This window comes from Acomys minous (assembly GCF_964271855.1).
Source record: "Acomys minous genome assembly, chromosome: 4".
In the NCBI taxonomy this organism is placed as follows: Eukaryota; Metazoa; Chordata; class Mammalia; order Rodentia; family Muridae; genus Acomys; species Acomys minous.
Genome location: NC_140486.1, coordinates 47,033,031 through 47,055,184, shown reverse-complemented (window position 1 = coordinate 47,055,184; position 22,154 = coordinate 47,033,031). Strand labels below are relative to the sequence as shown.

Genomic DNA, 22,154 nt, shown 5'->3' with positions numbered 1-22,154 from the left:
GTGTGCATATGCACAGCAATGCCAGCTCTGGGGAGCATGAAGACAGGAGAACCATGCAGGCTTGGTAGCAGCCCAAGCAGCTTAGTCAGTGAGCTCCAGGGTCAGTGAGACCCCATCTCAAAAAATAAGAGCAATTGAGGAAAGAACCCAATACTACCCCTTCACCCACCCACCCCCACATATGCACACATGCACAATGGGACCAAAAAATAAAAAAATAAAACAATAACAACAACGAAGACAAACAAACAAAAACAAAACAAAACAAAACAAAAAACAACCCAAAAAACCCAGAAAAGCAACATTACTTTATGCAATGGAACGCAAACTCTGCTTTCCTGGGGCAGGGCGGAAACCTAGATGCATACATGCCGACCTGGTTTCTTTCTTTTTTAACTTATAAACCTGTTGCTCTTTTCTCCTTTTCATTTTGAAGTGTCGTATTGGGTTAATACCGTGATGCTTCTGCCTGTTGGCACAGCATCGCAAATCATGCTGAACAGTGACGCTTCTGCCTGTTGGCACAGCATCCCAAATCATTGCTGAACATATTTATTCTCGTTGTGGCTTTTTCCACTGGAAAAATTTTAGACCCTAAAGTAAGAATTATAAGGAGTCTGGTCTTTAAACAAATGCCTCTCCACGTCACGCCTAGAAACCTGTGTCACAGCTCTTAAAGCTTTCAGGCGGGAAATAGGATCCTTTTCTGACGGTGCTAGTCTGAACCCAAGGCCTAGCATGCTGAGCCAGTGTTCCGCTGGCAGTCTAACAACGTACATCTCAGGCCCGGGCCATGGATTGGAAGGATTGCCCAATCTCTTACCAGGTTTCAAAAGAAATTTAAGTAGCTAATTTTTGCCTTTGTTTAGAGTACTTTTAGTCCTCCTAAGTAAGGCAGAGGGGGCAGAGAGGCAGAGATCAACTATTGTGGCTTAGATAAGGCCAGATCCTGGGAAAGCGAGGGGCAACCGGAGGAAAAGGGCCAGCTTTCTAACAGGCACACCTCCCTCCGACTTATCTCTCTTGGGAAACGCTTTACCCTGTGTTTGCTCGGTACTGACAACACAAGAGTCCACCCCCCTTCCCCCCATACACCCCCCCCCCCCACTCCCCGGCCACAGATAAAGTAGAGCTGTTCATTATTAACCTCTTGGACTTTGCACTGACACCTGCTTAGGCAATTTAGCTATCCCTGGTAGCCGGAAGCTGCCGGAGGTGTGGGCTATCTCCACATCCGTAACGTAGATACTGAGGCCAGTTCGGGTCACTTGTGTTTACGGATTCCCAGTGATGAGGTAGATCTTAAGGTGGTTGTGGTCATATTAGCTACAGTGGAGTATCCCGGGTGGTGCTTGAGTACAAGAATGGAAAGTCAGAAGCGTTAATGACCTTAACGAAGCCTGGAAGACGCGTGTGTCTCCGGCTAGGGTCTGCGTTTATTATCTTGAAAACACATTCAATGTTAGGAGAAGCAGACACTACTTGAATTCAGGTACAAGTGATACCTTTGGGTGATAACAAACTCCTTTGTAGGACTTTATCATTGAAAGGATTGCCTGTCCTCTCATCCAGAGGACATGTTCTCATCATGCAGGGCTTATGCTGTATACACAAAGGGTTATAATTGTACACAGATGTTACATGTAGACTCATAAGGTGCCTGTTGAGAGTAAGATGATCGTTGCATACTTCATAAGCGCCCCTCCCCCCACCATGTTAAAGGTTGTGCGTTGTATCCTTTTTTCCTTCTTAGGGATATAAGGAGTAAGAACAAAAGGAGACAAGAATAGGCAGCTGTGGACTGGGCGTGGTGGCGCACGCCTTTAATCCCAACACTCGGGAGGCAGAGGCAGGCGGATCACTGTGAGATCGAGGCCAGCCTGGTCTACAAAGTAAGTCCAGGACAGTCAAGGCTACACAGAGAAACCCTGTCTTGAAAACAACAAAAACAACAACAAAAGGATAGGCAGCTGTGTGCAGACCCAGCTGCACCACCAAGCACGGTGACGGTCTCCTGTTAGTGTATAGACATGTCCTTGTCGCTCTGATACTAAGCCAAAGGCACTGCCTCTCTCTTGGCCCCCTCAGCCACTGTCTACAACTTCCCCTATTCACAGTAAAACTTCAAATTTTTCTTCATCTTTCTGCTGTATTAACCTTTAGCACCCCCCTAGCCCAAGGTAGAACTTTGACCATCACTCACAGGTGCCCGCCCCCACCAAGTGCTGACCGGTAGTTACTGTCCTTAAACTCACAGCAGCCCCCAACACTGCTTTTCCTGCTAAGATTTTTTCTTCCTAGTTCACTGGATCCGTTTTGGCCTTTTCTTTGGTTGAGCTCTTCTCGGCTCTAAGATTTTGCCAAATCCAACACTGTGTTTCTGATACCACTGTTCTTCGTCTTCACTTTTCTTAGTGGGGCCTTTTCTGCTTCTCTCCCTTTCCCTCAACAACAATAAAGCAATAATAATGATAATAATAACTATTATTATTTGCTGTGCCAGCAACCAAATGTAGGGCCTTGGGCATGCTCGCTTGGTGTCTACCGTTGAGTCCTAATTTCGTCAACTGAACTTTTGAAACCTCACTCTTTTCTATACTGTATATAAAGACTCCACCACATATGCAGCTTTAGGTGGGTCTGGCCATGTTCTAGGTGGTTTTTCTTTAATATCTAACCAGCATCTCAGACTTAGTATTGTCCAGTGTAGCCTACCCTAACTGCCTAAATCTTTCAGAGGTTATTGAAAGATAAAGTGTGTCTCCCCCCCCCACCCCCTACTGCCCCAGGAATGTCTTAAATTCCCCTTTTCATTCATTCATAACAAATCCTGTTAATTTGACCTTCACACTCAAATCTAATCCCTGTTTGCTTCTCTTCGCCTCTTCCCCCTGTGTACCAGCCGTGTGGCCAACTCTTTCTTGGCACATTGTCGCGGCTTCATGATTGATTTCCTTGCTGCAGCCACTGACTGCTGATAACATTTGTTAGCCCCACAGCCCAAATAATCTCTGTAAGAGCCATGTAAGTGCTTGTCAATCTCCCCACTCCAAAAAAAAAAAAAAAAAAAAAAAAAAGGATGAATCATTTCCAATAATATTAAACTCACACAGATAACAGCTCCAGACTCGGGGTCAGTGGAGATATATCAATGAGAGTTGGCAGACGTGATTGCCAGGGAGTGTACACTTAGAAAACTGGATACATCAAAGTGGAAGTGGTCAACATCTCTGTAACTCCATACAAAATTATTACAGCTCTCTGACTTGTGCATATATGAGACAGTCTTCATACAGGCCAGAGTCAGGTATGCAGAGCTCAACAAAGCCATCAGCTGCCACCTCCTCAGGGAACAGGGGACAGGAATTTAAAGCCATTCAAGTCAAGACCTTAAATACTAAGTAATAGCATATAGGACATGGAGAAATATTAAGAGTCTGAGGTCTGCAGTACACGTCATTCTCACTCTCTAGGATACAGTTGAAGCATCACAGAGTAAGAACTAGAAAAAAAAAACATCTGAAGGAACTATGACTTATGTTCAGTAAAATCCATACATTTAATCATCTGTGAAATCCAGTGACCTCTACCTAGAATAAGTAGAAAGAAAACTGCACCCCCAGTAGACCAGCCAGAGAAAAGGAAAAGGATAAAACAACCAGAGGGAAGTCTGAATGGCTGTGCACTTCCTCACCTCCAGACATGTGAAAGTAGGGAACAGTAACTTCAACTACAGACATTTAAAAATAACCACCATCGGCCCAGAATCACATGCTTCCTAGAATGGAGAGAAGAGGCTGTGAGTGAGGCTGAGTGGCAGGTGACCGGCAGGCAGCGTGTGCCATCCAATGCCCTGATTGGGGATATGGCATTACAAAAAAAAAAAAAAGACAGAAAAAGCAAACAAAAAATAGAAAAGAAAAGAGGGGGAAGGTATTGGAGGGGGCATTTTTAGGTCAGTAAAGTGAAGAAATGAGAGTAAAGAGATCTGACCCTTCAGAGGGCGCTGAAGAGTTCTGAACATGGATATTTTAACAAAAAGGCAAATTTCCCCTTCTCTTGCCTTTAAATGAGGACCTGAATGTTGGAGGTTGATATTGTTTAATATTTATAAAAACAATAGCACAATAATAAAGATAGGATGGGCTTTGACGAGTGTAAGATCGGTACCTTTATGTGAAATGCTATATTCTTAAAAACATTTATTTTTATTTTATGTATATGGGTGCTTTGTCTGCATGCATGTTTGGTTACCATATGCATACAGTACCTGTGGAGGGCATAGAGGGAGGGCATTGAATTATTGTAGAACTAGAGTTACCGCAATGCTCAGAGGGAAGGGAGGTCAGGGGTTAACACTACAGAGTGCTAAGTCTCTTCATCCATTCTTTTCATGGATTTCAGAGAAAGAGAACCAAAGCCAGATATCCCTCTGCAGGTATCTGCTATACAGGAACGGCCATGCTCGCATTTCCTGGTTTCCCTCCCTGAAAGACTGGAAGTAGAGTAGTGACCTATTGGTCGTCTTCATAATGGGGGATCTGCCTGAGTCAAGGGGAGAGGGTGGTGGATGATCCTAATGGCTAGACCATGGAATTTAGGGCCTGGCATCCAGGACTGCCCCAAGGACAATCTACTGACTAATGTTATTAAAGACTGGACCTAAGGAAACATTAGGAAGACTAGGGTTACTGCCCAGCCTGCTACTGTGCAGTATACTCAATAAACTATGCTTCCAGAAACAGGCAGACAGACAGAGACACAGAGAGACAGATATACAAGGAAGAAGATGGAGTTAATCTGATGGAAAATAATTGATTTAGTTTTGGCTAATTCTTTTTGTTGTTTGTTTGTTTTTGTTGTTTTCTTTTTCTTTTTCTTTTTCTTTTTCTTTTTGAGACAGGGTTTCTCCGTGTTATCTTGGCTGTCCTGAACTTTCTTTGTAGACCAGGTGGCCTTGAACTCACAGTGATGCACCTGCCTTTCTTGGCTATTTTTTTTTTTTTGGCTAATTATTTCTGAGAAAAAAAATATACTTAATACTGGTTACTATTTCCTTCATAATTATTTTCTTATTAGTTCTTTGAAAATTCCATACAGTGTATTTGATTATTTTCATTCCTCTCTTACCTTCTCCAAGATCAATTGTATTTTTCCTGTCCACCAAATTTTGTATCTTTTTTTTTTTTTTAGCTCATCAGGTCCCATTTATGCTGTGCATATAGTCTTGCATGTCTGGGATTCTACCATGGCATGGTAAGTCTACCTGGGGCCTACATTCTTAAAAAAAAAATGGACTCGCCCCTTTCAGCAGCCATCCATTGTCAGTTCCTCAGTCAGGGGTGCTTTGTGAGCACCCCTCCAGTCCATGCTGGGATAGGGTCCAGCTTGAGCTTGCGCAGATCTTGTCACACTGTCACAACCGCTGTGAGTTCACTTGTGCAGCTGCCTGTGTCTGGAAAGGTTTCCTTGTGGCATCCGCTGCCTCTGGTTCTTACAGTCTTTCCGCCCCCCTGCCCTGTTGTGGTCCTTGAGCCTTGGGAGAAGGGGGTGTGATGTTGGTGTCCCATTTGTATCTGAGTGCTCCCGTCTTTTATTCTCTGCATAGTGACTAGTTCTGAGTCTCTGAATTAATTGCCATCTACTCGGGGGCGGGGAGCGGAAAGAGGAAAAAGGGTTAAGAAGTGTACTAATCTATGGGTGTGAAGATAGGAACTTGGATGGACATTTAATACTCTGTCCAGGGAGCAGAACAGTAGCATTAGGTTCTCAGCCAATGGAGCCAATGACCTAGCCAACCATGAGTTTTTAGCCCAGTTAACAGTACCAGCCAAGCCAGGCGTGGTGGTGCATGCATTTAGTCCCAGCACTCGGGAGGCAGAGGCAGGTGGATCTCTGTGAGTTCGAGGCCAGCCTGGTCTACAAAGTGAGTCCAGGACAGCCAGGACTACAAGAGAAACCCTGTCTCAAAAAACAAAATAAAATAAGTACCAGCCATGAATTCTATCTTGTGGAGCAGGCTTTAAATCTAAATCTAAAATGGTTGGGCCCATAATGTTCATGCCACTGTTGCACAGATAGGCCTACCTTGCTAGGCCGGTCATTATTACAACAAGGTTCACAGCTGGGTAAGACTCTTGATGACTTTTCCCTGATAGCACACATAGGATCTTCTAATACTGTAAAAGCTAGCCAGTGCGGCTTAAGCTTCCAGGCTGGTACCAGCTTGATTTCTCCATACCCTATAACTAAAGTTTGTGATGTCTTCAGTAACTAGATCTTACCATGAGGTCCTGGAGAGCAGGCAAGAGCAGTGGCCATGGCCTATGATGTCTGGGGAACCCCACTAACTGAGAGAGAGATAACCCGTACCCCACATCAAGGTTCTTCTTTGATGGGTCTATGGTGCCAGAAGGGGCATGGCTTAGGGACTGGCCTAACTGGGGCAATGGGAAGTGAAGAAATGACAGACACACCCAGAGAAAAGTCTGAGATCACGTGGGCTGTGGGCTCTGATGGAGAAGCACCAGCTGTTGGGAACCGATGTATTTATCATTTACATGGAACCAGGTGGGTTAAACTAACCTCACTGGGAGGTCTCTGTAGAGAGCAGTCTCAAGTTGCAGTCGTCTGGGAGGAGGAAGCTCTGGCCATACTTTCTTGACACACTGGTTTTAGCTAAAGATAATGGTCATCATGTCCCCTGGAGGAGGAGACCTGGTGGCACTCAGAGGAAGGATAGCAGGCTACCAAGAGGAGACTTGATACCCTATGAGCATATAAAGCGGGAGGAGGTCTCCCTCAGGAACAGTCGTAGGGTAGGGGAGTAAGGGGAAAATAGGAGGGAGGGAGGAATGGGAGGAGACAAGGGATGGGATAACCATTGAGATGTAATAAGAATAAATTAATAAAATAAAATTTAAAAAAATAGAAAAAAAAAAAAGATAATGGTCATCAACACCCTCAGACCAGGGAAAGGCGTTGCCAGTCCTCAGAGCCTGATGTGTGGGTCTGAGGCATCAGAGTTGTTGGCATGGCTGTGCTCACATCAGTAGTGCACAGTCATTCAAGACTTCATTTCCCTGCGCTATGGGATCTGGGAGAGGCGTCGTTCCCCCTGTTATAGGCTAACTCTTTTTATATATGCATACATAAATATTTTAAGAAGCTTCTACAGTAGTAGTTTTCCGTATGACATTTTCAAAGGTCTTTCATGATAGCTTTTTGAGCACCCACAGCCTAAGCCAAGTTAAATGCTTTCTTTTGTGAGTTGCCCTGGTCACAGTGTTTTATCACAGCAATAGAAAAGTAACAAAGACAGCACCGTCCACCTGGTGCTGTTTTTGCCCAAATCAGAATGAAAAGGTGCCGAAGGTCATGGGAGCTTACACCAAAATCCTAGAGAAAAGCTTGCGACGTCAGAGATAGGTAACAGCAGCTAACGCTTGTAGGGAGGCCCTGGATAGCCAATGCATAATGCTTTTAGGGCAAATCCTAAAATGCAGTGGAGACCCCAGGAAGTTAGAGATGCCAGGAACGTGGCTCATCTGCTGAAGCAAACTGTAGGCACCAGGCAGAGCAGGCTGAAGAACAATGCTTAGCGGCAGGGCTGTCCAGGCCCATGTCACACCATCTGCCCCTGTGCTACGCATGAAGCCATGGCATTTAACATCATCGTTGTTGGATTTCAGACTTGATTTAGCCCACTATTGCTCTGCCATCCTTCTGCTCTGTCACTTTGGAATGGAAGTTTTCTTATGTGGGGAACCGGGGACATTCAGAGACTAAGCTGCTACCACCATATTACCAAAATCCTCCCTCCAAGTTACTCGTTAATTAAATTGTGGAACCAGCCTCATATAAATGAGAAGTATCCATTGTGTGACGGCCATGGTTGCTACTGCTTCATGTTCTGCCCTTAAGTCTTTTGGGGATGGAAGGTTTTTATGCCTCATTGCTGCCTTGTCTATTTCCATCCACGTCTTTCTGTTAACCCCTCCCTGCCATCTTATTCCGAGTGATGCGACTTCTCTCTGAAGGCCTCTCTACCTCCAGGCGAGTCAGGTTGCCCAGCGCACTTCTGCGCATACTCCTCCCCACATACCAGCCATGATAGCTCACCCATTTACCAGATGGAGCCAAACACTAGTTCAAATTCCATTCACACATTTCCAGATGTTTAGAGGAACCGTCCCTGTCCGAAAGCACATGGATATTTCCTTATTATTTTCCGATATCTTATTGCATAGTGTCACATCACGGATTTCAAGCTTTGACCCATCTGCAGTGTGTCTTGTTATACTGTAAGGATGTAGAGATGGAAGCATAGCATAGCCCAGCTCAAGCGCTAAAGAAAACAGGAACCTGTTTCCTCCTAGATGATTGGTCAACTACGTCTAAACTGTTGAATAAGCCGTTCTTGTTCTATTTAATGAGTTCTTCAGTATACGTGTTTATGTGCACATATATGCCTGCACACACACACACACACACACACACACACACACACACGCACACACACACACACACACAAATCTCTCGGATTTTATCTCTACGACAGTTAACTTTAACCTCATAACGACTTAATTCATTTTAACTTTCAAATACATTTTAGTTGCTGATCTTATCATCCCTACCCCTGGCCCCCCCCCCCCATCCTCTCCTCAGAATCTCTGGCCCTCCCTGTTGACTAAGTCCTTCCATCTCTGTGGGCGTCTTCCCCTCCACCTATAAACATGTTTGCGCTCCACGCATTAAATAAACCAGCAGACATCTCTTGGGCGTTGCTTTCCTCCATCTGTCGTCCTTTGCAGAGGTGGCCTCTGCTAGAGGGCAGAGTTCCCTGAGTTCTCACCATGGCCACCGTGACATCCCAGCTGCAAACCTCAGGGAGCATCCTGAGTTTCTTTCCTGTCTTCTGTGTTGCGTTAGACTCGGGTGACCAGTTGGCCCTTCTTGAATCTTGCTCCTCGTGACTGCCTACGCCAGTGTGTCTGAGGTCCATCTCTGCCTCCGGTCCTTTAGTGAGCCCTCAGCAGTTAGTGTTCCCCGAGGTTCTGGGCTCGGCTTTTTAAAAAAAATACTTATACTCTTTCTGGTTTCATCTCTCCCTGTGGCTTTGAGTAGAAAGATTATTCTACGTTCCCAGCTCAGCTTTTCCTGTATCTGCTGTATGTACTCAGTGGTACCAGCAGGGTGTCCTATTCAAGAACGTCGAGTTCGGAGCTTTGCACCTTTCCCTGTCTGTCTGTCCTGCTCATACGCATCTCAGAATAACCTTACCACCCGTCTGACCTCCTGAGCTTCCGGGCTTATCTCCCGAGCCTCCTCCGCTCTCAAAAGCAGAGCAGATTCCTTGCAGTGAGACAAGTTCCACGTCCAGCTGTGGCTGTTTCCCCCTTACCCTGGGCCTTGAGGACACCTTTAGCTTTCAGAACTTCCTTTCCACTCTGTGTGCTGCCATCATTATGGTACCCACTGTACAGGCCGTTGCCGGAAGGATCCATGTGATGATGGGCGTCTAAAATAGCCCTGACTCGTCACTGACACTTTTTAGCCTTTTAAAGTGTTTTACAGACCAGAGTTTTTGTTTTTGTTTTTGTTTTTGTTTTGTTTTTCTCTCTCCATTCTCTGATGGCCTTTCCATTCTGGTCCCCTTACCTCTAGCCTGGATGATTCTAGAAGCCTTCCCACTGTCTCCTCTCTTCATCAATCTAAGCATCGTATTTGCACTGGTTCTCTGTTCCTCCTTTGTGTCTTCTCCCTCCACGTGTGACCCCCGAGGGTGCTGAATCCTCAGTGGATGGAGTATCTTGTTCTTAGTGTGGTTTCCAGGCTTGCTGACATCCAGACCTCACCTCCCGCCTCCCTGTCACTGTCCTGTGAACTTCATGTGCCCTGCCCTGGCTCTGTGCCTTCCATTTGCTGCTCCCCTGACGTGCTCCAGCAGTTCCCTTCTTCCTTGCTTCTTTGCATGTGAAGTTTGGTGCACTCTCATTCTCTTTCTGTTTCTCCATCCCTGTCCTAGATTTGGAATTCCCGGTGAGCTCTTACTGATGACTCAAAGCTTACTGAGTGGTAGTTTACCGTTTCTAGTCCCCTCCCGCATTGTACACCATAGTATAGTTTTTTGTTTTGTTTTGTTTTGCTTTTGAAACTGTGAGGTCAGAATTTTCTCATTTTCTTCTCTTGCTTATTTTTTCCCATTCTCTCTCCTTATACTCAAATGACTGAGAACCTCCTAAAAGGAGCAATAGACACTCAGAGCTCAGAAAACAGATTGGCTAAGGTAGTGTTTGCTGACACACCTGTGCCCCTAGCCCTCCTAATTCAAATCCTACCCTTACTGTTTATTTACTTGGTACACTAGCCAATGAATTAATTTGCACCCCCATCTCTTTACATATAAAATGGAAGCATTCATAGTAACCTACCTTACAAGGCTGTTTTGAGGTTAAAAATAATTCATGTAAAGGCCTTAGCTTATTCTCTGGCACGTAGTAGGTACTCAATAAATTACTATTGTTATTATTGAAAGTAAGAATGTCACAGCAATTGTAAACCTCTGGCACAATTGTGAGGTATCAGGTATTATTTCCAGGGCACACTCATAAGCCCATATTCTGGTTAAGCAAACTGAGGCATAGAAGTGAGGGCGTGGCCCTTTGGGCTCTGGCTTCAGTTCTGGAGAGATGGCTAAATGCACCAAGGAAGGTCAGGATCATCAGGAAATACGGGACCCACTATGGTGCTTCCCTCTGGAAAATGGTGAAGAAAACTGAAATCAGCCAGCACGCCAAATACACTTGCTCCTTCTGTGGCAAGACCAAGATGAAGAGATGAGCCATTGGCATCTGGCGTGGTTCCTACATGAAAACAGTGGCTGGTGGGGCCTGGACCTCCAACACCACTTCTGCCGTCACAGTGAAGTCTGCCATCAGAGACTCAAGGAACTGAAAGACCAGTAGAAGCGCTACTGTTTGAGACTTGCCTAGCCTGAAATAAATGGGTTAATTTTCATTAAAACACGCACACACACACACACACACACATGCAGGCACGTGTGAAGAAGGGAAGGTGTATATCCTCTGTGTCTCAGCTCCTAGGTGATGAGCAGGGACTCGAACCCAGTTAGCCATAAACACCCTTCTGCACCCAGCAAAGGGGACTGAAAACCCAATTCCATTCTAGGTCACCACTGTCACTGTCTGGTCAGCGTTCTGAATGTAGGGTGATGCCAAAACCAAAGTTTCATAAGAAAGTAAGATTGACCAGACTTGTAAGAGTTATTATATTACTCTTGATTTTGAAGACACATAGATGTTTCAGATGTTAGGATGTCCTTTTGTTCAGCTAAAATAGAAGACTTGACTTCTTGATGTGTCTATTCCTGACCATAATGTGCTGGCAATAGTATCTTCAGGGCAGACCGTTGGGTGTTTCAAGTTCCAGGGCTCACACTCAATTCTGTTGTGCTGCCTCAAAATCACGGTCCTGCAAATGCCTGTAGAGACATTGCTGATCTCACTTCTTCACATCTGTTCTTTCCGTTTTTCTAGACAGACTGCTCAGCCAAGTTGGAAAAAGAAGTATTGAAAACAAAATGGCCTCGGTTCTGACCTTGCCACAAACACAAGTGCACAGGGTCTGGCTGTAAAATTAGATGCTTCTTTGGCCTGAGGTTAGAATGTGAAGGAAGCTTAAGGAGCCGTTTAGGATGACGAATGTCCACGACTTAGGGACACACATCTTTTTGTTTGTTTGTTTGTTTGTTTTGGGGGGTGGTTTTGAGACAGGGTTTCTCTGTGTAACCTTGCCTGTCCTGGACTTACTTGTAGACCAGGCTGGCCTCGAACTCACAGCAATCCGCCTGCCTCTGCCTCCTGAGTGCTGGGATTAAAGGCGTGTGCCACCACGCTGGGCCCAGGGATACACATCTTTAATGATAGCTCAAGGGAAGTGCTCCCTCTCCCAGCCAGGTGCTCTCCTGCTTGGTGCCAGTTTGATGAACTTGGCAAGTGACGGCAGGAAGAGGGCACTGCTGCCGCCACTGCCTCTGCTGCTGCTGCTGCACTGAGAGATGCCAGCTGAAGCCGGGAGGGGAGGAAGTAGGAGGAGAAGTGGTCTAAGCAGGCCTAATTTCATTATGAATTCCTGCCTATTCTGAGCAGATTGTCCCCAAATTTGTCATTAAAAGTGCAATTTCCTCTATGCAAACTATCTTTTCAAGGACCCCAGGAAAGATGATGAGAACAGGAAATGGGGTTTCCAATTATTCATGTCAGTAACGAACTGGATTCTGTGTTCATTTCTGTACGATTCTGCATTCTGTTCAGTCTTGTTCAGTAACAGAGTTAGCTGTTCCTTTTAATTCCTTCGTTTTCGCATTTGAGGAACGGACATTTCTTGATTGCCCACTATGTGCAGACACTGTGCTGGCACCAGGCATGTGGCAAAAAGCCCTGGTTACTGCCCCGGGTGCTGCTCTCCCACCAGGGAAGGATCACACGAAGCATCTAATTACCAACTGAAGTTGCATAATTGTCAGGTTACTGTGTACTGTGGCGAATCACAGGATATGATGGGAACAAGTCACGGGAGGGGCTGGCTCTGTTCATGGCCTTAGGGAAGGCAAACCTGGCAAAGCGACATCGATTTGGAGTAGGAGCTAAAGGTAGAGGAAACTGGTGGAAGCTGCGGGAGAAAAGCCTGAGGGTATAGCTCAGTGGTAGAACTGAGCTTGGATGGGGCCCCAGACTGAGCCCTGCCACAGGGGAGGGAGAGAGAGAGAGAGAAAGAGAGAGAGAGAGAGAGAGAGAGGGGGGGGGGGGGAAGGAGGGAGGGAGGAAGTGGGGGGAGGAGGAAGGAAAAAGGCACGCAGGAAGGGAGACAGGAAGGAAAGGAGGCAGGAAGGCAACCACATCTTGCTTGTAATTGAGTGCCTAAGAGTCTTTTCAGTTGGCTAGATCTATTATGAGTTCAAGGCCAGCCCTGTCTCCAAAGTGAGGCTAGGCTTAGCAAAGTTTATATGCTGAGACTGAGTCTCAAAAACAAAAAACACCTTCCCCCCCCCCCCTTTTTCTTTGTAAGTGGTTTTGTAAAGAGTGGTTAAAAAGAATAAGATGGATAAGGGAGTCTCCTTCCTTCCTTCCTTCCTTCCTTCCTTCCTTCCTTCCTTCCTTCCTTCCTGTCTCTTTTCCTTTTAGTTTTTAGTAGGGTTTGTTTGTGTAGCCCTGGCTGTCCTGGGACTCTCTCTGTAGATTAGGCTGGCCTGGAACTCAGACACCTGCCTGCCTCTGCCTCCAAAGTGCTGGGTTTAAAGGCGTGTGACAACACACCTGGCTATCTTCCTCCTTTCTCATTTCTTCTTTTCTTTCACAAAATATCAGGGTCTCTATATGGAAGAATTTGTAGAATCAGAGAAGTCAGATTACTGGTTTTAGAACTTTTGTAATACAGCTATGGGCTACATAACGGTGCTTTTGTTAATAAAGGCCTAATATACAGTGGAGATCCCATTAAATTATATTGCCTAGAAACTGGACATGAGAGGCATGCATGTAATCCAGAACTCAGGAGACTGAGGCATGAGATCTTGTGGTGGAGGGAGGGAGACAGACAGACAGATAGACAGGCAGACAGAGAATGAGAATCAAAACCCAGAATCATCAAACTTGCCTTGATTTGTCTAAGTCCCACTCCGTGATGTTGGCACAATTAATATATCCCCATTTTTTTCCCTTCGATATAAGGTTTCTCTATGTAGCCCTGGCTGTCCTGGACTCACTTTGTAGACCAGGCTGGCCTCGAACTCACAGTGATTTGCCTGCCTCTGCCTCCCAAGTGCTAGGATTAAAGGCATGCGCCACCACACCCGGAAATATATACCCATTTTTTTAAAAAGCCTGTGACAGTAGTGGATTCAGACAAAGCTCATCACTGAATACTGAAACCATTGCTGAGGGGTAGAGTTCTAGTTCAGTGGTGGAGTACTTAAATAGCATGTGTGAAGCCCTAGGTACCATCCAAGTACTGTGAAATGACAGTGGTGGTGGTGATGATGATTAAAACCGTTGGGAAAACGGTACCCACACAGTACTGCTGAGCTTATTATTATGCAAAAGAAAAGTGTGTATTGCTGAACCACGCCCATTTTGTCTACCATGTACAATGCCAATCATTACAAAAGTGATTTTATTTACTACGGGCATGCCAAGTATAAGGAAATGGAAAACCCAGTTCTCAAATCCACCTTCTCAAGAACTGGGCTTTGGGTTACTTATGGGCGATCCATGGCATGAGGAAAAGTGATGGGAGGTGAGAAAAAATGGAATCATTAATGGACTGCACATATGCAATCAAACTTTATGGCTCTTCCTAGGACCCATGTTCAGAAATTAGTGGCATTAGTGTGTTCTGAGGATAGACTTTTGTCCTTTGACATCAGTAGGTCACCCACTGGACACTTTCAAAGGCCCAAGCAAAGGATTTCAGCTGCTTTGAGTTACCAAACTCGTGAAAAAACAACTCAGGCAACCATTACCATCATGACCATCTGTCAGAGATGCTGTCTGCAGCAGAGTAATGGGAGAACATTGCTTTTAGCTTCGTGACCTCTACAACTGATAAAAACAAGCAGTGCTAGACAGCTTCCTCAGCATCTGTCTTGGTCTCTTGTGTCTTCCCAGTGGGAGATCTGGCTAGCTATCTAACCAATGACTGAGCTTAGGATCACAATTAGATGCCACATGTGTGCACATATGCTTCAATATCAATAGTGCACACATGTAGTATGATTGCCAAAATCGGCAACTTGAGGTGTGTGATGGAAAGCAGACAAGTCTGTGAGGACCCTCTCCAGAGCAGCAGAATTGCACCGCTAAAGAGGAAGACAGGAAACTGTTACAGGCTCCACACTTGAGCTCTAGAATTAATGATGTAGAATCTAGACGAAAGGAAACCTGTGCCGTGGCAGCTAAATGTAGTATGTAGCCCTATAACAAGAAAAAAGCACAGTGTATAGAGCAATCCAAATGGCTGTCAGGTGGTAACTGATAATATGTGGCTGGCCTATTCATCAAATACTAGTTAGTGAGAAGTAAGAACGGAGAAGGGCTGGGGATCGAGGTCAGTGGTAGAAGGCCTGCTTAGTGTATATACAGCCATGGGTTCCATCCCTGCCCCCCAAAAAGCCAGGCATGCGGTGCATATCTGTCACAACAGCACTGGGGACCTCTGACCTCTACACGAGCACTCATAGGTGAAACACACCTGCACACATATGTTAATTGGATATGACCATTGAGGAAATTTGAATGGATTGTGTGTTAAGTAATTTCTTTCAATAGTAAGTACCTTAGATTTGATAATGATACCGTTGAGATATTAAAGAGATTATTTAGGGGAATATTTAGGGAGGAGGTGCCATCACACTTGTATTAATTTCAAGTGGATCAGAAAAAATGTATAGGAAGAAGGCAAATTTGACAATATTTTGATAACTGACTCATTCTATTACTCTTTTCATTCTTTTTATACCTAGAAATCTTCAGATAGGAAAACTGGGGGTGGGGGTGTGGGGGGGGGGACGACCACTTACCGGGTATCCATTACAAAGCATGCAAAAGACACTAAATTCTTGTGTGTTGTCACAAGAAAGCTCCGAAAGTTGAAGTCCCAGCTGTCCCACTTCTGAGGGACTCAAAATGGAGAGTGACTTGTTGGTTTCCCATCTGAAATTCACTTGGTCCCTCTGCCGTCAGGGATGGGTAGTCAGGCAGTCGTTGGAGGAGGCCATACTGTGTGTAATGCTTCAAGGTAAAGGGGGTGCTCCGAGCTCATTGGTGACTCCGTAACATTGACTGGGTGACACCTGCAGCACCCTTATCAACCCACCACCAACCGAACCTCACAGAGTGCTCGTGCTGGCTGTCAGTGAACTCAAAGGCCAATGAGCTGGTTATGGGTGACGGCATAGGAAGAGATGGATGAACATGGATGTCTTAGAGGGATGGAGGAAGTCAAGCGGTCCTGATTTGAAACTTAAGACTTAAACTGATGAATACATATCCAAGAATGAGGCCAGCCAAGGCCCTAAGCCCATTTCAGACTCTTGATAGTGATGAAACCATGGGGCATCTTGATCCAGGTGCTCTTAGCTAGTAGGTAGAAAAGAAGTGGCATATCCCACCTCCTCACATTAGCCCTACACTCCAGGAACTTGTCACCTGCCTGGCTTGCTTGCTCCTTCCTTCCTTCCTTCCTTCCTTCCTTCCTTCCTTCCTTCTTGCATGATTTCCCCTCATATGCTAGGAGAAAACCTTCTACGGTTTAACCAACTAGGGTTTCCTTTTTGCACAGAGATGCAGGGGTCTCAGCGTGGAGCAGAGGTTGTGCACGTAGAAGATGGTGAAGCAAGAACATAGTGGGGTTTTGTGAAGCTAAGTAGGGAAAGCAGAGACGACTGGCTCTCTGCTTCACCCCTGACCAGCACGGGCGCCTTCTGTTTTTAAAATAGACGAGATTCATCCTCCCCAGACCAGGGGCCAAAGATGGGAACGCAGTATGAGAAGGCCCAACTGGGGAAAGGAAGCTGCAAGAGCTCAGTGCTGAAAAAGACCGACTGTTTCTTTCTTTCTTTCTTTTTTTTTTTTAAGTTAATATCCCAAATTTCTTATGAAAGTCAACTTAAGACATCCAGGACACAGGAAACAAGGCAAGAGGCCACAGCCAGCTGCCTCAGAGGACTTGGGACACTTTCTTAATAACATCCAGATGGTTCCACAGAAATTGTTAACATCTTGGGGCAAAAAAAAAGAAGTCAGCTGCAGAAGAAATGAGATTCAAGTGGTTTAGGAAGGACACAGCTTCGGGGAGAGTCCCCAGGGACCGAGAGTCAGCCTGAAATATAACCCACTGTGGTGGAATTACTGTTGCCTATAGCAGGAGGCAAGAAGGGTGTAGGCACAATCAGCCCGCCCTGGATGGAGCCCACTGGCTGGTAGGGGTGGCCCCGTGGCACCCACTTTCTGCTCAGGTTGCTTTCACTTCTTGGGATTCGCAGTGACGTTTTAGACTATGTTATGGTTACTAGTCTTGATTTAGAGAAAACTAGTTACTTCCCTGTCTGTTCTCTCTGCATGGTTCCATGGGCACAGAGCTCAGAGCCAGTTGGCTTTAAGCACGAATGGACATAGTTCATCCTGGGGGAAAAAATACCACATATGGTGTATTTACAAATAGAATGTATTTGTGAAATATTAATACATTTTTCCAGGGTATGAAAATAACCTCAACAGCAGTTAGATTAGTGAATATTAATCCCTGCAATGGCTAGCATTGTCTTTACTCAAGCAGTTCTTATGTTTATTGCCCATTAAAGCTTTATTGCATTTGCAAACAATCACTACCTTAGAGTTTCTCATTTCCTAAGGATTTCTTAGACATCAGTTCCTCGGAGCCAAACACATTAGGAAGGGAAGTTTACAAATCCTTCCGGACTGGGGTGTAGTGCAGCGGTAGAGCTCTTCCTAGAATTTGTGAAAACCTGCATCCTCTCTCCAGCCCCTCACATTACAATCACAATGAAAACTCTCCCATGATTTTGTTCGGGGGGGGGGGGGGGAAGCACAGAGTATCTTTACAAGGGGTGCGAGAGCTTTGTAAAGTCTTTGTATCAAGTGGAGAAGAGCTGCGAGCCCTGGGACGGAGGGACGGAGGGAGGATGGATGATATGGTGGTCTCACCACAGTCATGGATTTCTGTGGTGTCTCTCTTCCTCTCCTCCCCTGGCCTTCCCACAGGAAGAGGAAATGACTTGCACGTGGAATGTAATGGGGTGCACGCAATTCCCTTTGTTCCAACCAAAAATGGAGGTGAGGGAAGTAGAATCCACAGACTCATGGCTTTGCCAGCCTTCAGCACCCTTAGGACTGTTGTCATTCCCTGGTGACATGCCTCTCACCTAGGCCACTTCCTAACACTTAAGAGCCAGCTCCTGCTTCTGACCCTACTGTTTCCACTCTAACAGAACTGTACCCCTCTGTGAGGCCCTGGCAGCTGATTAGAGTCTCTGGGGCAAGCTGGTGGCCTGCCTTGCAGTTTCTCAGTCTTAAACCAGGAGGCACACAGAAGCAGAGGAGGAACGGAACAGATGTGCACATCTTGGAAGTTTTAGGCTGAAAGGCCTGGATTTTGGAAAATTGGTGGGCAAGGGGGCGGGGAGGGCGCCTAATGCAGGAACCAGAATTTTACCCAACAAACAACAGAGCCTACCCCAACCCCCACCCACACCCCACACCCCAACCCGCTCCCCGGCAGATTCTCATCCAGGTAAAGTCATCAGGAGCCCTGCCTTCCCTTTGGGAAATTAGGGACATCGAAACTTTGGCTTTTTTGAGATTCTGCCGAGCCACTCTGGTGGAATGCAATGACTCTTTCCTTCCTTCCTGAGCTGAAATCTGGGGAATTGCTGTTCCAAATGGACACAGAGTCCTGCCAAGTGTGTAGGAAACTGCAACGACAGTGTGGGTTCCCGCCACGAGGGACAGCAGAAGCTGACTCCCCTGCGATTTCCAAGCGGGTCTATTTTTATTTTAAGGAGCTCTGTGTTTTCACTCAGCTCTGTGAAACAAGGAATCCACATGGAGCATTCACCAACTCCAGTCAGCTGAAAGCATGCTACTTGTCAGCGGTGCCCTGAAATAGCCACAGATTCAAGGGATGGGTCAGAGAGAATTATAGACGCCCGTGAGAATTCATCTGCTCATTTCTAACAGGTGCCTGCTGGACACAAAGCAGAGGACACTACTGATCGTTAAATTCGTGTGTGGCATAGTGCCCTCCCCCGCTCGGTATCTCCATACCTGTACTGGGAAGTGAATCTAGGGCTGTATGTACGCTAAACAGGAGCCCTACACCTGATTTTCACCTTCAGCCCCAGACACTGTCTTTCATGAAGTATAGTTCATCATTTAGGGCTGGACATGAGGTTCATTTGGTCCAGTGCTTGCTACCCAAGCCTCAAGCTCTATCTGTATTCAGTGCCTGGCAGCCATGTAAAAAGCTGGGGCATGGCTGGGCACCTCTGTAATTCCAGAGCCAGGGAGTCAGACACAGGTGAGTCCCTGGGGCTTGCTGGCCAGGCCGGCTGGCAGGGTCTAGGAACTCCAGGTTTAGTTAGAGACCCTGTCTCAAAGAATAAGGCGAAGAGCAATAGAGGAAGACAGTGGATGTCAATCATGGCCTCCACATACACAGGCACACATGTACCAGCGTATACACGTGGACACAGAGAAGGCATAGCTTGTCATTTAATACGCCGTAAGTTAGCTGCTCTAAGATCCATAGCTTGTATTAATATGTAAAAATGTGAGTACGTGTATTTGGTATAGAATGCAAGAGTTAGCAGGTGGGGCGGGGGTGGACAAGGGACTCAGAAGTGCCTGTGCATGAGACAGGCAGACTTTCATTGATAGTTTTCATTAAGCTTTCTTGCAAGGACATGGTCTTAGCAGCCTTCGGAATCATCTTGCCCTTTTACTTGTTTACGTACAGAACTCCGTGCTTCCTCCTTTAACTCCCACTTCTTGCCCTCCTCTTGGTGAATATTTATCTCGAGTCTGTATCTCCAGAACTGGAATAGTGCCTGAGACATAGTAGATTCTCTCTTGACGGCTTTTTTTTTTCTTTGTATTCATCCAACAAATAAGGGGTTTGTTCTGTTTCCTTTTTTTTTTTTTTCCTTCTTGCCTTTTCCCCCTGACCCCGAGTGCTGGGGATCAGACGTAGGGCTATATACATGTGAAGCAAGCATGCTCTGCCACTAAACTGTATCTCCAGCCCTTAGATTTTTGAGCCAAGGTCTCCAAGTGTAGCTCAGGCTAGTATTTACCTCCTGTGTAGGCCAGACTGACCTTGAACTTCTGATACTCCTGTGCACACCCTTTCACCCACAGCACTTTTTCTTTCTAAAAAAAAAATCTTAGAATTATTTTTTTTTATTTATTTATTGGGGTTATGACATGCCCGCCATGGTGCACCTATGGAGACTAGAAAGCATCCTGTGCGAGTCTGTTCTTCCCCACTGTTGATTCCAGGGATCAAACTCAGGTCATCAGACTTCGTGGCAAGTGCCTTCATTTTACCCTTTGAGCCATCTCACCAGCCCCACAGCTGTTTTTTTCAAAAAGGTCTGTTATGGGGAAAAAAAAAAAGACATTGCACATATTTTTGTAGGTAGCTAGGTTTCCCATCGTTGTTGCTTTTTGTTCCGACCTAAGCTGCACGTTCACTGGGCATGTGCGACACTATTCATTCTTAAAATACTTGTCTGCTCTGTACCAGGCGCAGTTCTCAAGTGAAAAAAAAAAAGCTGTATCCATGGATCTTACATTCCAGTGGAGAGGGACAGACTGGGAAAAGGAAATGTGCTCTCCCTCAAGTGGAGCCGGGTGAAGGGTACCGGGAGGGTTCTGCTGAACGGAATCTGGGGAGAATGTCAGTGGGGGTGGGGCTACCCTTGCAAGGCTGAAGACAGGGGCATCATCCAATGCACAGCCCCAAGCACACTGTGTAATTGGCCCTGGCATGGAGGTAGAGGTGCAGCCAATGATCAGGGGGAGGCTGCAGTGGGCCTGCTCAGAGAGGTGAGGCAAGGGATGCCCTGAGCTTTAGCATTTGCTCCTTGTGAGATGAGGAGGCCCTTGAGGTGTTCAGAGTCAAGGCCCCTAATGAGAATCATTTTAATAATTTTATTTATTTTTATTTTTTTGTGCATTGGTGATCTGCCTGCATGCATGTCTGTTTGAGAGTATCCTATTCCCTGGAACTTGTGTTACAGAGGTATGAGCTGCCATGATGTGGGTGCTGGGAACTGAACCCAAGTCCTCTGGGAGAGGGGCCAGTGCTCTTAACTGCCAAGCCATCTCTCCAGCCCCTGAGGGCAGTTTAAAAAACTTCTGTAGTAAAATCCAGGGCCAGTGGCCGATTCTAGAAGCGCTATGTAGTCAGGGCCAGTGGGATGTGCGGGAGGACGGAAGTGGGATGTGAGGGCAGAAGGCTTTCAGAGCGAGTAGTTCACAGACACATGGCTATGTTAGTGATGTGCAGAGTGGTGGGAGGAGGCTTGGGGGGAAAGGCAAGAAGAATGGGTGTTGGGTTGTATTGGAACTTTGTCCAGGCCGTAGGGGAGAGACTACTTAGGCCAGTGCATAAGTGAGGATGAAGGACCAGCTTGTGACCTTCACTGGTAAGGATGACCACAGCGTTAGCCAAGGCCGGCGAGGATAAGACCAGGTGGGATCAATGTCAAGTAGTACAGACGCTCAACTTGAGTGACCAAGGACCCTCCAGCCAGAAGCACGTGTGCTCACAGGGAAGTCTGCCAGCAGGCTTGGAGATCCCACCTCTGAGTCATCCGCGGGGGCCTTGTTTAGTCTGTTGCCTTCCTGTGAATGTCCGTTTTTCTTTAGTTCTGTACCCTCTGCGATTTATTGATTGAAGAACCATAAAGTCACTTTATTTTTATTTATTTATTTTTGTCTTTTAAAACAAGGCAGGAGATGACAACAGAGAGGTTTAACTTCAGAGTTTAAACACTTGGCTTTTTACTGCTGACTGGTGGACCGGCAGGGAAGGAGCCATAAAAGACCCATGCCCGCCCCTCTGTGTTCCCAGGGGAGAGACCTCAGTGTCTAGGCAGTCTGTCAGAAAATTCTATGCGCAGCCTGGGCAGAACGTGCCCAGGTCACGGCCTCTTTGCTGGGGCCTGGTCTGGGGGCTGTAAAGGCTGTTTTCAGGCTTGAACTGGACAGCCAGCCACTGAGTGCTTGGGAGCCAAGTCTCATCCTCCCTAACCTTGGTGAATTCTGGTCCCAGTTCCTCCCTGACTGTTAACTCTTGTGTGGTCGTCCCCAGGGACCCAGTGTAATCAGTGAGCAAATTCCTTTTGCAAGGAACCTAAACCTGAAGCCTGTGGGCTTTTCCCATACCATAAATAGCACGCTATTCCACTGCATATTGTCTCACTCACAGGAAATAGTGTGTGAATGACATCACGGCCCAGTCCTACTGTACCCCATTGACGTTTACAGCAGAGCCATTGTGGGAATAGCACGGTTCCTGTCCCACATAGCATATCTTACCTATTATGTTCA

The 22,154-nt window shown here is 46.2% G+C and overlaps 1 long non-coding RNA gene across 2 annotated transcripts in view; it reads left to right on the top strand.

Annotated features, from left to right (window-relative positions):
- LOC311596673 overlaps positions 1-22,154 on the top strand; it is a 153,749-nt gene that overhangs the window by 1,122 nt on the left and 130,473 nt on the right. For both annotated transcript variants that reach the window (XR_014778922.1, XR_014778923.1), the window contains exon 2: positions 5,194-5,256. This is a non-coding gene — a long non-coding RNA (uncharacterized lncRNA). The remainder of the gene's footprint in view (positions 1-5,193; positions 5,257-22,154) is intronic.